The 12,176-nt window shown below is 47.2% G+C and overlaps 1 protein-coding gene across 1 annotated transcript in view; it reads left to right on the forward strand.

The window, feature by feature from the left end:
* UGGT2 (UDP-glucose glycoprotein glucosyltransferase 2) overlaps positions 1-12,176 on the forward strand; it is a 1,432,652-nt gene that overhangs the window by 1,020,209 nt on the left and 400,267 nt on the right. The window lies entirely within an intron of this gene.

Raw genomic sequence — 12,176 nt, forward strand, 5'->3', positions numbered from 1 at the left:
TATAGCTCGGCGGCCCTACACAAAATAGGTAGGAATTGTACTCCCCAATGCCCTCGTATATATACCCCCACCAAACTACCCGGCTCATGTCAGGGATGCAAGCACCTCTTCCGCAAAACCCCGTCGGCCAAGGCACAAGTATTCCATATGTTTGCACTAAACTGCCGTTCTCTACCGAAACACCATACGGAGATTGCCATATTGCTCGAGGAGAAAAAACCTGACGCAATCTTCCTGACAGAAACATGGCTCACTGTCCACTCCGATCCAGACGTGGTGCGAGCACTACCCGTAGGTTATCACATTCTCAGAGTGGATAGACCGGTCGGCAGAGGCGGAGGTCTGGCGATCATTCTGAAAAACCAGTACCAATGCCGTTTCTCGGCAGACACTATCCCTGATTGTGAAAGCGCAGCTTTCTGCTTAGAGTTCGATGCAAACAACTCCTTCTCAGGCACCCTGATTTATCGCCCCCCGGAACCTGCAAAACTGTTCCACAGGTCCCTGCCAGAAATCATTGCGGAAAGAACCCTCACATCAGCCAACCACACGATTTTGGGGGACCTCAATCTTCACTTTAATTCCCCTGCTGATCACATCGCACAGGATCTACTAGAAGATCTGGAGGCCCTCCAACTCGCCCAGCTGGTGGCGGCTCCGACCCATGAAAAAGGCAATTTGCTAGACCCCATTTTCAGCAACTGCCTGGACCTAACTGTTGATCAACCCATTCCCCTTCCGTGGTCAGACCACTTTCTGGTCCCTTTCTCGTGGGCCACACATAAAAATCCCCAAGCACCCCCTCAAGTGACCATCAGGAGGAATTGGTCAAAACTCCAGTTGGAATCCTGGCTGCACCAACTTGATTCCACCTGCCCCTCACCCTGCTCGGATCCTAATGTGGGAAATGACATCTACAGAGACTGGATCACCCGCTCACTAGACTCCACTCTCCCGATGCGTAAATCCTCCTCCAAGAGACTTCATAAATCTGCCCCCTGGTTTTCTGACTCTCTAAAACAGCTTAAACGCACTTGCAGACAAAGAGAGAGAGCCTGGCGCCTAGATTTCCTCCCAGAAAAGAAGACCTCTTATAAAGAGGCCATCAAGGTATATAAAGAAGGGATTAGAGCAGCCCAGGCTACCTATTTTTCAGAGAAAATAATGGAAGCGAAGTCCAAACCTAAGGAAATCTTCCAAATCATAAAACAATGCTCTAGCGCCACCACGGCTCCCCCCCCTATCAAATCCCAGGAGCAATGCAACGAGCTTGCAGATTTTTTCCATAACAAAGTTTTAAAAATCTATTCCACCTTCCCACCTGCAGCCACTCCCCCGGAAGCGTTCAAACCACCTCTCCTCAGACCACCTCCCCGTCCAGGCCAGCCGTCGCTCGAGCACTTTCTCCCCCTCGACCTCGACACCTTAAGCAAAGTGGCCCGTGCGGTCAAGTCAGGATCTCCCCGTGACCCTGCCCCTCCAGACATCCTGATGCAGGCAAGCAAAGCCACCTTGCCTGTAATCTTGGATCTCTTGAACTCGTCCATCTCTGCATGCTCTGTCCCTACAGCCTGGAAGCAGGCCATGGTACGGGCACTGCTAAAGAAACCTAGCCTAGACCCAAACGACCTGTCAAGTTACCGTCCCATCTCACTCCTTCCTTGTACGAGCAAGGTGCTAGAGAAGCACATAAATGGACAGCTGGTGCAGTTCCTGGAGGATCACTCGCTGTTACACATATCCCAGACAGGTTTTAGACCACAACACGGGACAGAAACCGCCTTATTAGCAGTCACCGAAGATACTAGAAGGATTCTGGACCAAGGAGGATCAGTGGCAGTGATCCTCCTTGATCTAAGTGCCGCATTCGATACGGTCAGCTATTCCACCTTGCTGGACCGTCTCCATAACATCGGAGTTTCAGGTGACGCTTTAAGGTGGTTGGAATCCTTTCTGTCTGGGAGGTCGTTTCAGATCTTCGACGGTGTAACAGTATCCTCAAGCAAACCCCTGAGCTGCGGAGTACCACAGGGCTCTTCCCTGAGCCCTGTGCTGTTTAACGTCTACATGAGGCCGCTGGCAAGTGTCGTCGAACCGCATGGCATTAAAATCGTGTCATATGCCGACGACACCCAGCTGGTGGTCTCGCTGGCCACCGAGAACAGCAAGTGCTCCCCTGCCGATCTGCTACACTGCCTAGAGGACATAAAGGGTTGGATGACCAACTCCTCCCTTAAATTAAATGGAGATAAGACGGAGCTCATGCTCCTAGGCCCACCTTCTCCAGTCCCATTCACCTCCCTGTGGCCTAATGCACTGGGTCCCCCCCCCACCCCAAAGGAAAGCATGAAGAGCCTGGGAGTGTGGTTGGACAACAAACTCTCCTTCTCCACCCAGGCCACAAAACTATCTGCCACATGCTTCGGCCTTCTAAGAACCTTGAGGAAGGTTCTTCCGCTGCTGCCACTAGAAGCCAAAAAGGTTGCGGTCCAAGGGCTAATCCAGTCTCGTCTTGACTCGAACAATGCCCTATACATGGGGGCACCTGAGTTTACACTTCGAAAACTGCAGGTTGTTCAGAACTGTGCAGCTCGTTCCTTGCTAGAAATCCCGCGCACTCAGTCTGCTAAACCTGCTCTGAAAATTCTCCACTGGCTGCCAGTGAGGCAGAGGATAGCCTTCAAAGCACTGTGCCTGGCGCACCGCACCTTCTGGAACACAGGCCCAGCGGTCAACAGAAATCTTGTCACCCCCTATCATCCCAACAGGAACCTGCGATCAAAGGAGGCCTTCCTTGCCGTCATTCCCAGAGTAAAGCGAGCCAGAGCAGGGGGAAGAATGTTCTCGCTGAATACCGCCAGGCTCTGGAACGACCTTCCCCTCTCACTCCGGTCCAACCCAAATCTTCTCTCATTCCGCAAAAACTTAAAAACATGGCTGTTTGACAAACCCACTGTACCATAGCACCTCCTCCGTCACCTTCTGGTCAGCTCAGCGCTTGGACGCCCACGGGCAGCAATCGCGCTCTACAAATACCGTTACATTACACATTACATTACATTTTAAAAAGCATGCCGGTACTGCGAACATTTGGATGAAGTGTCAGGGATAAAGTATTTGGATGGCCTGCAGGAGCCTCGCCCAGGGTCAGGGCATCTTTTACAGCTTCTTGTCGCAGTTCAGATGAGACTGGAGGAGATCTAATGTTCATTTGTACCGCAGCAGTCACTATTAACTTATGGTGCTTCTTGTAGACGCAATCACTATTGTTCCCCCCTGTTCTGATAGTTTCTATGATGCCTTCTAGAGGCCTACTTTGTAAGCAGGGGTGCACCTCGGGCCCGCCTCGTTGAATATGCCAGAGCGGGATTCACCGTCGGGCCCAGGGTGCATATCTCTGACATCAGGTCAAGTCTGCCGGTGTGTGCAGGGAACAGTGGGTACAGCCCGCGCCTCAACAGCTCTGCCTCGCCCTTCGCTTTGTGCAACCAGTTCTCTGTTGCGATCGGACGCAGAGCAGCCTCGCACAGCGCCTGTTGCTTCCTATGGGGAGGGGCGGGCCTCACCTTCTGCGGCTAACAGCTATGGCCGGCGGAGCTCAGTGGAGCGGTTCCAGCCTCGCGCTCGCGGCCCATCCCACAAATTCTGGGATTATCTGATCCCAGCCGGAGTGGCAGCCCCCACGCTCTATGCTGGTGAGGAGCACTCAGTATTGGATTCGCCGTGATCCTATGGCGGGCCATTCCCTCCGCCCGGGCCCAAACACGAGTTCACCTCGGTCGTTTGGCACCGCTGTTTCGGCAGTCGACAGGCAAAGATCTGTTAGTGAGGGCAACCGGTGGTTGCAGGAGTAGAATGCAGAGTTTTGTGCAGGATTATGTCAGATTATTAGCCGGTTGTTCCAGACCCCAGACCACAATTAACAAAAAGTATATTTACCAGCTTTAACACCCTCAACTTTTTAGTGCATATAATTTCACTATATTCAGTGTACATGTAGGATAATATTGGGAGTTAGGTTTAGATAAGGGAACCATGGAAATCATTAGCCAGATTAGATATTTCCCTTAACTCTTTTTTTTATAAATCTTTTTATTAAAGATATCCAGGTAAATGCAATCACATTGCTGAAATCATCATTCAGCATAAACGTTTGGGTCTGTTCAGGTGACTCAGGTGTGCTTCGTAACTATGGAAACATTTTGCCTTATTTCGGTGGTATACGGTCGTCCAGGTCGGGGTCGGGAAGAGGAGCGGGGGAATGCAAATACGACCACGATATTTGTTCCAACTTGACCATACATGAGTCAATTTTTGAGGACACCCTCTGGCGACATACACTGCCTTCTCTCTGAACATACACCAGTCCATGTCCTGTTTCCAAAGTTTCAGGCTAGGGGTCTCTCTCGTTCCCTATAATCTGGCAATATTACGTTTGGCTATCATGTAGCCCAGCGCCACCCATAATTTGCCTTTGCTACCCAAATCTGTCCATCCCCACACATTTAATAAACACTGTCCAGAATCTTGTTGCAATGCTTGACCGAGGACCTCAGACATACATTTAACAATCCACGACCAATATATACAAACCTCAGGACAATCGCACAGGGTGTGGATAAAAGTATCCTCACTCCTACAGTTTCTTTTACATTTCGAGTACTCCCCATATACCATACAAACCAGAGCTTTTCTGGAATAATATATCTTGTGCAAAATTTCCAACTGCACTAATTTAAGCCTTGATGGGATTGCAACCTCCGTTGGAGAGGCAAGTGCCTCCACCCAGCCTTCATTGTCTAGCTCCGTATGTCTTCCATCCATTGCTCCCTGAGTTTTATTAGGGGATCAGTGATATGATTTATAAGCTTACGGTACGTGAGGGATATTGACTTATCCGGCATGTATCCATCAAGTAGTCTATCTTCTAGTGGCGTTGCCTTAGGCAACGTAGTTCCTTCCTCCAGGCATGCCTGCATAGCGTGTCTGACCTGGTAATATCTAAATAATTCCAAATCCTCAAGTTCATATTCTCACTGTAGTGTAGAGAACTGTATCACTTTACCATTCTTCCACATGTCTCCCAACCGTGAGATGCCCTATGAACATCTGGCCACCCTGTCTGGGCCCCCCCCCTGCTCCCAAACAGGAAGTAAAAAGCCTGGGTGTATGGATTGAAACAGATCTCTCTTTTACTACGCAGGCCAAAAGAGTAGCAGGCACCTGCTTCGGCCTACTCAAAGCGATGAGAAAGATTCTGCCCCTCCTTCCACCCACATCGCAAAGACTTCTCATCCAAGGCCTTATTCTGTCCAGGCTTGACTATAGCAACGCTATATACCTGGGCGCACCCGAAGCAACCTTAAATAAACTGCAGAAAATTCAAAATGCTGCCGCCCGGATCCTCACACATACTCCTGCCAGAGCCTCAGCCAAACCCGCCCTGAAGCTCCTTCACTGGCTTCCAGTGAGAGAACGAATAACATTCAAAGCCTTAAGCTTGGCTCATAGGCTAGTGCAGAATCAGGGCCCCCCCATTCTGAGAAAGTTCATACAACCCTATAAAGCCCCTAGATCTCTCCGATCGGACAGGGAGTCCCTCATCACCGTGCCTAGGTTCAAAGCCCGCACGGGTGGAAGACGCTTCTCGATCCACACAGCGCGCCTATGGAACGCCCTTCCCCGAGACCTGAGGAAAGAATCAAACTATTTACGATTCAGGAAACTACTCAAAACCCACTTGTTTCCTTAAAACAGTTTTTAACCACTTCTTTTTTTGCTCTGTTAAAATTGCTTCTGTCTAAAATTGCTGTACCCCCCTTTCCCCCCCCCCCCTCCCCTCTCACTGATTAGGGTTTTTTTAGCGCTGGGATACCTACGGGTGACTACGCGCTCTATAACATTTTTTAATAATAATAATAATATGAGGTCCCACTTATCAAAGACCTAGGTAGTTCATAGGTACCCCAACAGACAGGAGTCCCATATAGGGGTAGATTGAGTGAGGCGCTCATACCTTCCAGACTTTTATGCGCAGTGTGCCAGATCCTAACCAAGTGTGATGTGGGACCCGTCAGTCTAAGCCAAGCTGGTTTGCCGTAAAGAGCTGTAGTGTAGGACCACCGGGTAAAAGCCATCTGTCCATCCGATAACTCGTATCGTTCTGTGGCCAATATACCCCTGATTTATAGCTGCCAGTTGTGCTGCCCAATAGTATATTTTGATATCAGGGAGTCCGATTCCACCATCGTACCAACTGCGGACGAGTTTCGGGAGTGAAATTGGAGGCGCATCCCCACTCCATAGGAGGGGCCCTCTGTTCGCCCTCAATTGCAACAAAATAGGACGCCAGAATCGGGTTCGGAGAGTTTGGTTCGTAATATTGTACAGGGTCTGTGGTAATATATATGCAGAGAAATGTGAATCCCACCATTGCCTCTATTATTTTGTATCCCTTGGGCAATTTTATGAATTGTCTCTGCAACACATAGATTAGCGACTTTGACCAGTTTATAGTATATCCATAGTACCTGCTAAAGGTGTTGAATATATCAAGGGTCCTGTTTATTGAAGCGGCTGGCGACACCAGATATAGTAAGATGTCATCGGCATAGAGGGAGATATGATCCTCCCACTCCTCCGAATATCTCAAACCTCTGACTACCGGGTCCCTCATGATCCAGCAGGCCATAGGCTCTGTCACTAGGGCAAATAACAAGGGAGACAGGGGCATCCCTGCCTCGTCCCAGCCCAAATGTCTCCGCTTTTTTATTGTTTACAACTACTTGCGCTAAAGGTTTACTACATAGGAGTTTGACCCATCCGATGAAGTTTTGTCAAAAACCCATTTTCTCCAGCACTGTGAACAAGTAGGGCCACTCAATCATATCAAAGGCCATGGCTGCACCCAAGGACATAACCAACACGTCTTACCCCAGTGTATGAGCCCTTCCACGTACCCTGTGTAGTCTGCTTAGATTCAAAGAGGTATTTCTAGCCAGCATAAAGCCTGACCGGTTAGGTTGTTCCAAGTTCAAGACCATCGCCACTAGTCGTGTAGCTCAAGACCTCGTAACACCACATTTGATTACCCTTTTCAAGGAAATGGTGATGGTGGGCACCATGCCCCCAAGCATGCATGAAGCAATGATCGTCACTCTATTAAAGCCGGGCAAAGACACCAAGGAATTCGCTTATATAGATCCCTGTCCCTATTGAATGTTGACACCAAACTGTACGCAAAGATACTGGCCATTAGACTTTCCCCATTTTTACCCAGGGTGATAAAGCAAGAACAGTGTGAGTTTGTCCCATGGCGAAGCATCACTTCAAACCTCCACACTGCACCCTCTTTGCAACTATTCAACAGATAAACCTGGGACACAGTCTGTGAGCCGGCCCCTGAGAATGGAGTTTCCCCAGGCCTGAAAGAGGTTTAAAGTGGGGCGACATGCGTCCCCCCTTCTTTTTAAGATTTGTTCGCCCCGTGTGGATGGGTTTCTTGGGGCCTTTTAAGGCTCTGTCTCGGTGGGCCATGTGCCTCTCTCCCCTATTATTATTCTTTAGCCTTGGGATGGGATTCCTGGACCCATTTGGGTTCTGGGAGGGGGACCACGTGCCCCCCTCGCTAAATATAAATGTTTGTCTCCGGGGCATTGGGTCCCCGGGGCCTCTAAAGGCTCCATATTTTGCATGTAACCCCAGGGGATGGGCTCCCTTGGACCCAATTGCGCTTGGGGTGGGGGGGGCAGTGCGCCCCTTTCCCCTTATATAAATGTTTTTGACCCTATGCGAAGGGGGAAATCCCAGGACCAATAGTGGCTTGGGAACATGGGGACGTCTAACTCCCTCCCCAGCCGGGAGCTGGCTGCCTGTGCAGGTTGGCTAAGGGGCCAGATCCTGTGGCCAACCACACGCTGCACACCTAAAGGCTGGGGTTGGCTGCCCGCAGAGGGTAGTTTTCAGGGTTGCCGCAGGCCAGGTTCTGCACCCAATCACACACAGCTTGTGGCCAAAGGCTGGGTGCAGTTTGGGCTTGGTTTCCTGTGAGGGGCTGCCTGCAAGGCCAGTGGCCAAACTCGCACGGCCACAGGCTGTGTGCGGCAGGGGGGGGCGACTTTAAATATGGTAGGTAATATAATATTACTTAACTTTTAAAAGGAACTAGAAATTCACTGGGAAAAAAACAAAGGTTAAAGTGAATTTATAGTTAGATGAATATGTCAGTGCCACCATAGTGTTTTGAACTTAAACAGCCACAGTAATTCACAGGTTAGTTAACAGAGCTAACTGTGACTTGTGACCCCACCATGCACTGCTAATGGCCTCACATATTACATCAGTTATGACATGTTCTGTGATATAATTTATGACATCACTCATGACATCTCAAATTACATAATTGATTACATAATCCAAGCTTCTTTTGTACACATTGCTCGATAAACAAGTATGGCACTAGAGGTCTGAAGTAAGTACAAAACAGCTCAGAATATTAGGAAGCATCATTAATGCCATCAAACATACACCTCCCTATAGTTAGATGAATATGTCAGTGCCAACATAGTCTTTTGATCTCAATCAACCACAGTAATTCACAGGTTATAGTTAGCAGAGCTAACTGTGACTTGCGACCCCTCCATGCACTGCTAATGACCTCACACATCACATCACTTATGACATGTTCTGTGAAATAATTTATGACTACACTCATGACATCTCAAATACATAATTGATTACATCATCCAAGCTTCTTGTGTACTCATTTCTCGATAAATGAGTATGGCACTAGAGGTCTGAAGGTAAGTACAAAATAGCTCAGAATATTAAGAAGCATCATTAATGCCATCAAACATACGTCTTGTAGTGTAGTTCCTAGTTTCCCACTAGGCCCTGCGCATTGGAATAACATAAACAGTAGTATCGACGTGGAACTGCAGATATTCCAGGTCTCCACTGACTATGCTAAACTTAATTGGGTTGTATTACCAACTAGCTCAGAGGTCACTGGAAACTTTCTTCTCTGCATAGGAAGTGATCAGCTTCCTTGGCACAGACAAGAAGGGATTCAGCTTTCCAACAACCGTGCAACATGACAACTTTGCTCCTCAGATCAAGAGTCAATCTCTAGGGTCGTGTGAAACAATAGACATGTATTTCACTCAGTCCGTCTAGTGCAGTTTACTTTCACGAGATGTAGAGAATAGAGAGACGGGCGTTTGTCAATAAAGGGTTAACATTTATTGAACAGGCTTTCTTCTCGTACAAGAGAAATGTATTGCCACAATTGCAATAATTGTTATTATAAAAAGTACGTACAGTAAGATAAGTATTGCGAAATAGAACTGTAAAAGCATTGATATGGTTTCTTAGCCATACAATGGTTTAAAAGTAATAAAACATATATACAGTCATATATACATTAGGCTAACATACTCAACTGGTGCTTCTAACTAAGCCTACCCCAGTGTGCCTGACCTAAGCCTAACACGTGGAAGGGGAGTAAGTAAGTAGCTTTAAGTTAAGTTGGTTTTGCCAAGGTTTGTTTCAAGAATTCTCGTCTAAGGGTTTAGTCAACACCATACCTCTGAATAGAATGATGGAGGATTGGTATCTCCTTCAGGGGTCTCTCTCGATATCCCAGTCACCCGCGAGGGTAGACCGGAAACGCCGTGGCTGGATTTCTCTGCACGAGAAAGGCAGCGGCTTCTCTTCAGCGCGTCGAGGAAGGAGGGGGGACAGCGTCCGCGGGCAGCTGGAATCTGCTGGATGTCTTCGCAGAGGGACGGCTGTTCAGCTCCTTAAGCGTACTGCACCATAGTTCGCGCTTTAGCGGCGATAATGGTATCAGCAGCTTCACCACCACAGGATAGCAGGCTGCAGCGACAGAGTGCTAGATTTACCAACACGGGGTCTTGCAGGCAGCTGACATCAGCAACAGTAGCTCGCAGCTCACATTGCTTAAGGCAACGTTGGTAATATTTATACCTGACAGGTGCCGGGTTTGACGCAAGTTTGCTGGACATAAGACGTCAATTAAAGATGTCACTAGGAAGTGATAGTTATCAGTTGCTCATTAGAGTTCCATTACTAATCAAAACATAGCAAGCGGGGATTTCCAGGTTTGCTGAGTTTTTATCTTGTTGAAGAACTCGGAGTGTTATCTAGGAATATCAGATAGTGACTACTGCTCTGTCATTGCACTAATTGGTCGCAAAGGAAGTGGCAGAGAGAACTATGCTGGAATGTGGCTCTGTTCGTGTGAGGCCAGAGATGACTTTTCAGAAAATCGCACTTGAACGGTTATGCCAATATAGGGAATAAATGGATTTATAGCCGAATAGGGGCATAAGGTCACAGTATCGATCAGGAACCTAGATAAACACGCAACACCCACTCCACGGGTTAATGTCCATCAAAATTACTAAAACTAAAGCAATTAGATGCATGTGTAACATTGCCCACCCCAAAATACATAAATGCATTCGAAATAGGCGTACTTGTAATACATGAATTTAGGTACTGTACGTTTTTTAAAGCATAGTAATCATTCAAAAAATTATTGCATATGAAATCAATGAACGATTATGCAAAAGGAATTACACATGAAGTATCTCTGACAGAAGAAAAGGCGAGATAAATCATCACATAAAAATGCATTGTAATAACATGTGTGCTAGAGGCTGGTGTAATGTTGTTATGTCTCTAGATGTGTTTAGAAATAGAAGTGTGAAGCTTCTGTTCTCTAAGAATAGTTTTTACGTTAAGCAAAGAATTGTTCGTGCCAAAAAAGGTCAATATTAGAAAAATTGTCCAATTTAAAGAATTATTGCTTGAACGGGGAAAAATAGATTTCCAAAGCTCTTGGCAGTGTTTGTTGATCAAAACTGAAGGCCGAATTCAGAGTTCATGGGAACGCTGTGTGTCGGAAAGCTTCTCAAAAGTTATTGTTTCTGTACGAGTGAGAACATCGTATCAGACAGGCTCTCAAAGAATTGGTCTACAAATTCAGGTGATAGTTCAACCAAATTAGATAGCGCTGTAACTTGGCAGGTGTGAGAATGATTACTGTCATCGAAGGCAGGACCAGCAATGCTCACAGAACGTTGTACCTGGATGATGTTGCTTTTGTCACTCGCTCCACTGTTACCACTTGGCTGTAGTACAGGAGTCTCCACGAATGCCGTCATCAGGATTGGTAGCCGCTGGGGACAACACAATGCGTGAGCCGTTATTGGACTGAGCAAAGTATCGACGTCCATTGGTACTGCTGATGGAAGTGAAAGACAGATGTCCAACACGCATTCATCGCCGCAAAGCAAACACCGTAGCACAGGTAAAATGCAATTTTGCCATATCGGTCTGAATGAAAGGAACCAGGTCATGTTTAGATCTCTCAGCCTGGCCAATCCAAGGACGTTAGTTATCCTGTCCCGGTAGCGCATTGCTAGGATTGTCTCTTCCATTCCCATTGGAGCTATGTCTGAGCCGAGGCTTGCCATAACGAAGCAGGAGGGTCAAAAATAGAATCCCTGCGACGAGTCCCAAAAATAATGGTATGCCGCCAAAAATGGAGTGCACAAAATTAGGAAAGATTCCCAAAATTGCCTGGAAGGGTGTTAGCAGTCCCGTAAAGACTGTCTTAAATATGCCTGGGATGCTTGTTGCACTAGACATGTTAAGGAGTTGGCTGAACATTTCTACGAAATGCACGGGGCAATTCGTTGATAAAAGGTCATGAACTTCAGTAGCTGTCCTTGCAACTAGAAGATCATACGTCTCTTTAGATGACGTTATAGGCACTGTTGTCTGTAAAAGTACAGATTTCATTTTGTTTAATGTATCAATTCGTATAGAATAGAGATTCAGACGAGGCCAGATGGGAGTCACTATGTCTGGAGGCCCACTCGGAAACAATGCTTGCATACAGCATTTGACCATGGATGTTACTTCTACTAGATAACTTTTCCCTGGCACGAGGCCACAACATCTGTGATCTGTTCTAAGAATGTAACTCCCGTTCGAAAGTTGCATAAAGAAGGGCTCTATCTGAGTTGCAGGTGTGACTAGCTGGTGGCATGAAAGGTTGTTTGAATTTCCATCACATGCTCCGTGTAAATTAATACCCTGACACAAAAGTATACCGCTTAGTGAATGTTTACAATTTTCACCACTAA

This window comes from Lissotriton vulgaris, chromosome 8, assembly GCF_964263255.1.
Source record: "Lissotriton vulgaris chromosome 8, aLisVul1.2, whole genome shotgun sequence".
In the NCBI taxonomy this organism is placed as follows: Eukaryota; Metazoa; Chordata; class Amphibia; order Caudata; family Salamandridae; genus Lissotriton; species Lissotriton vulgaris.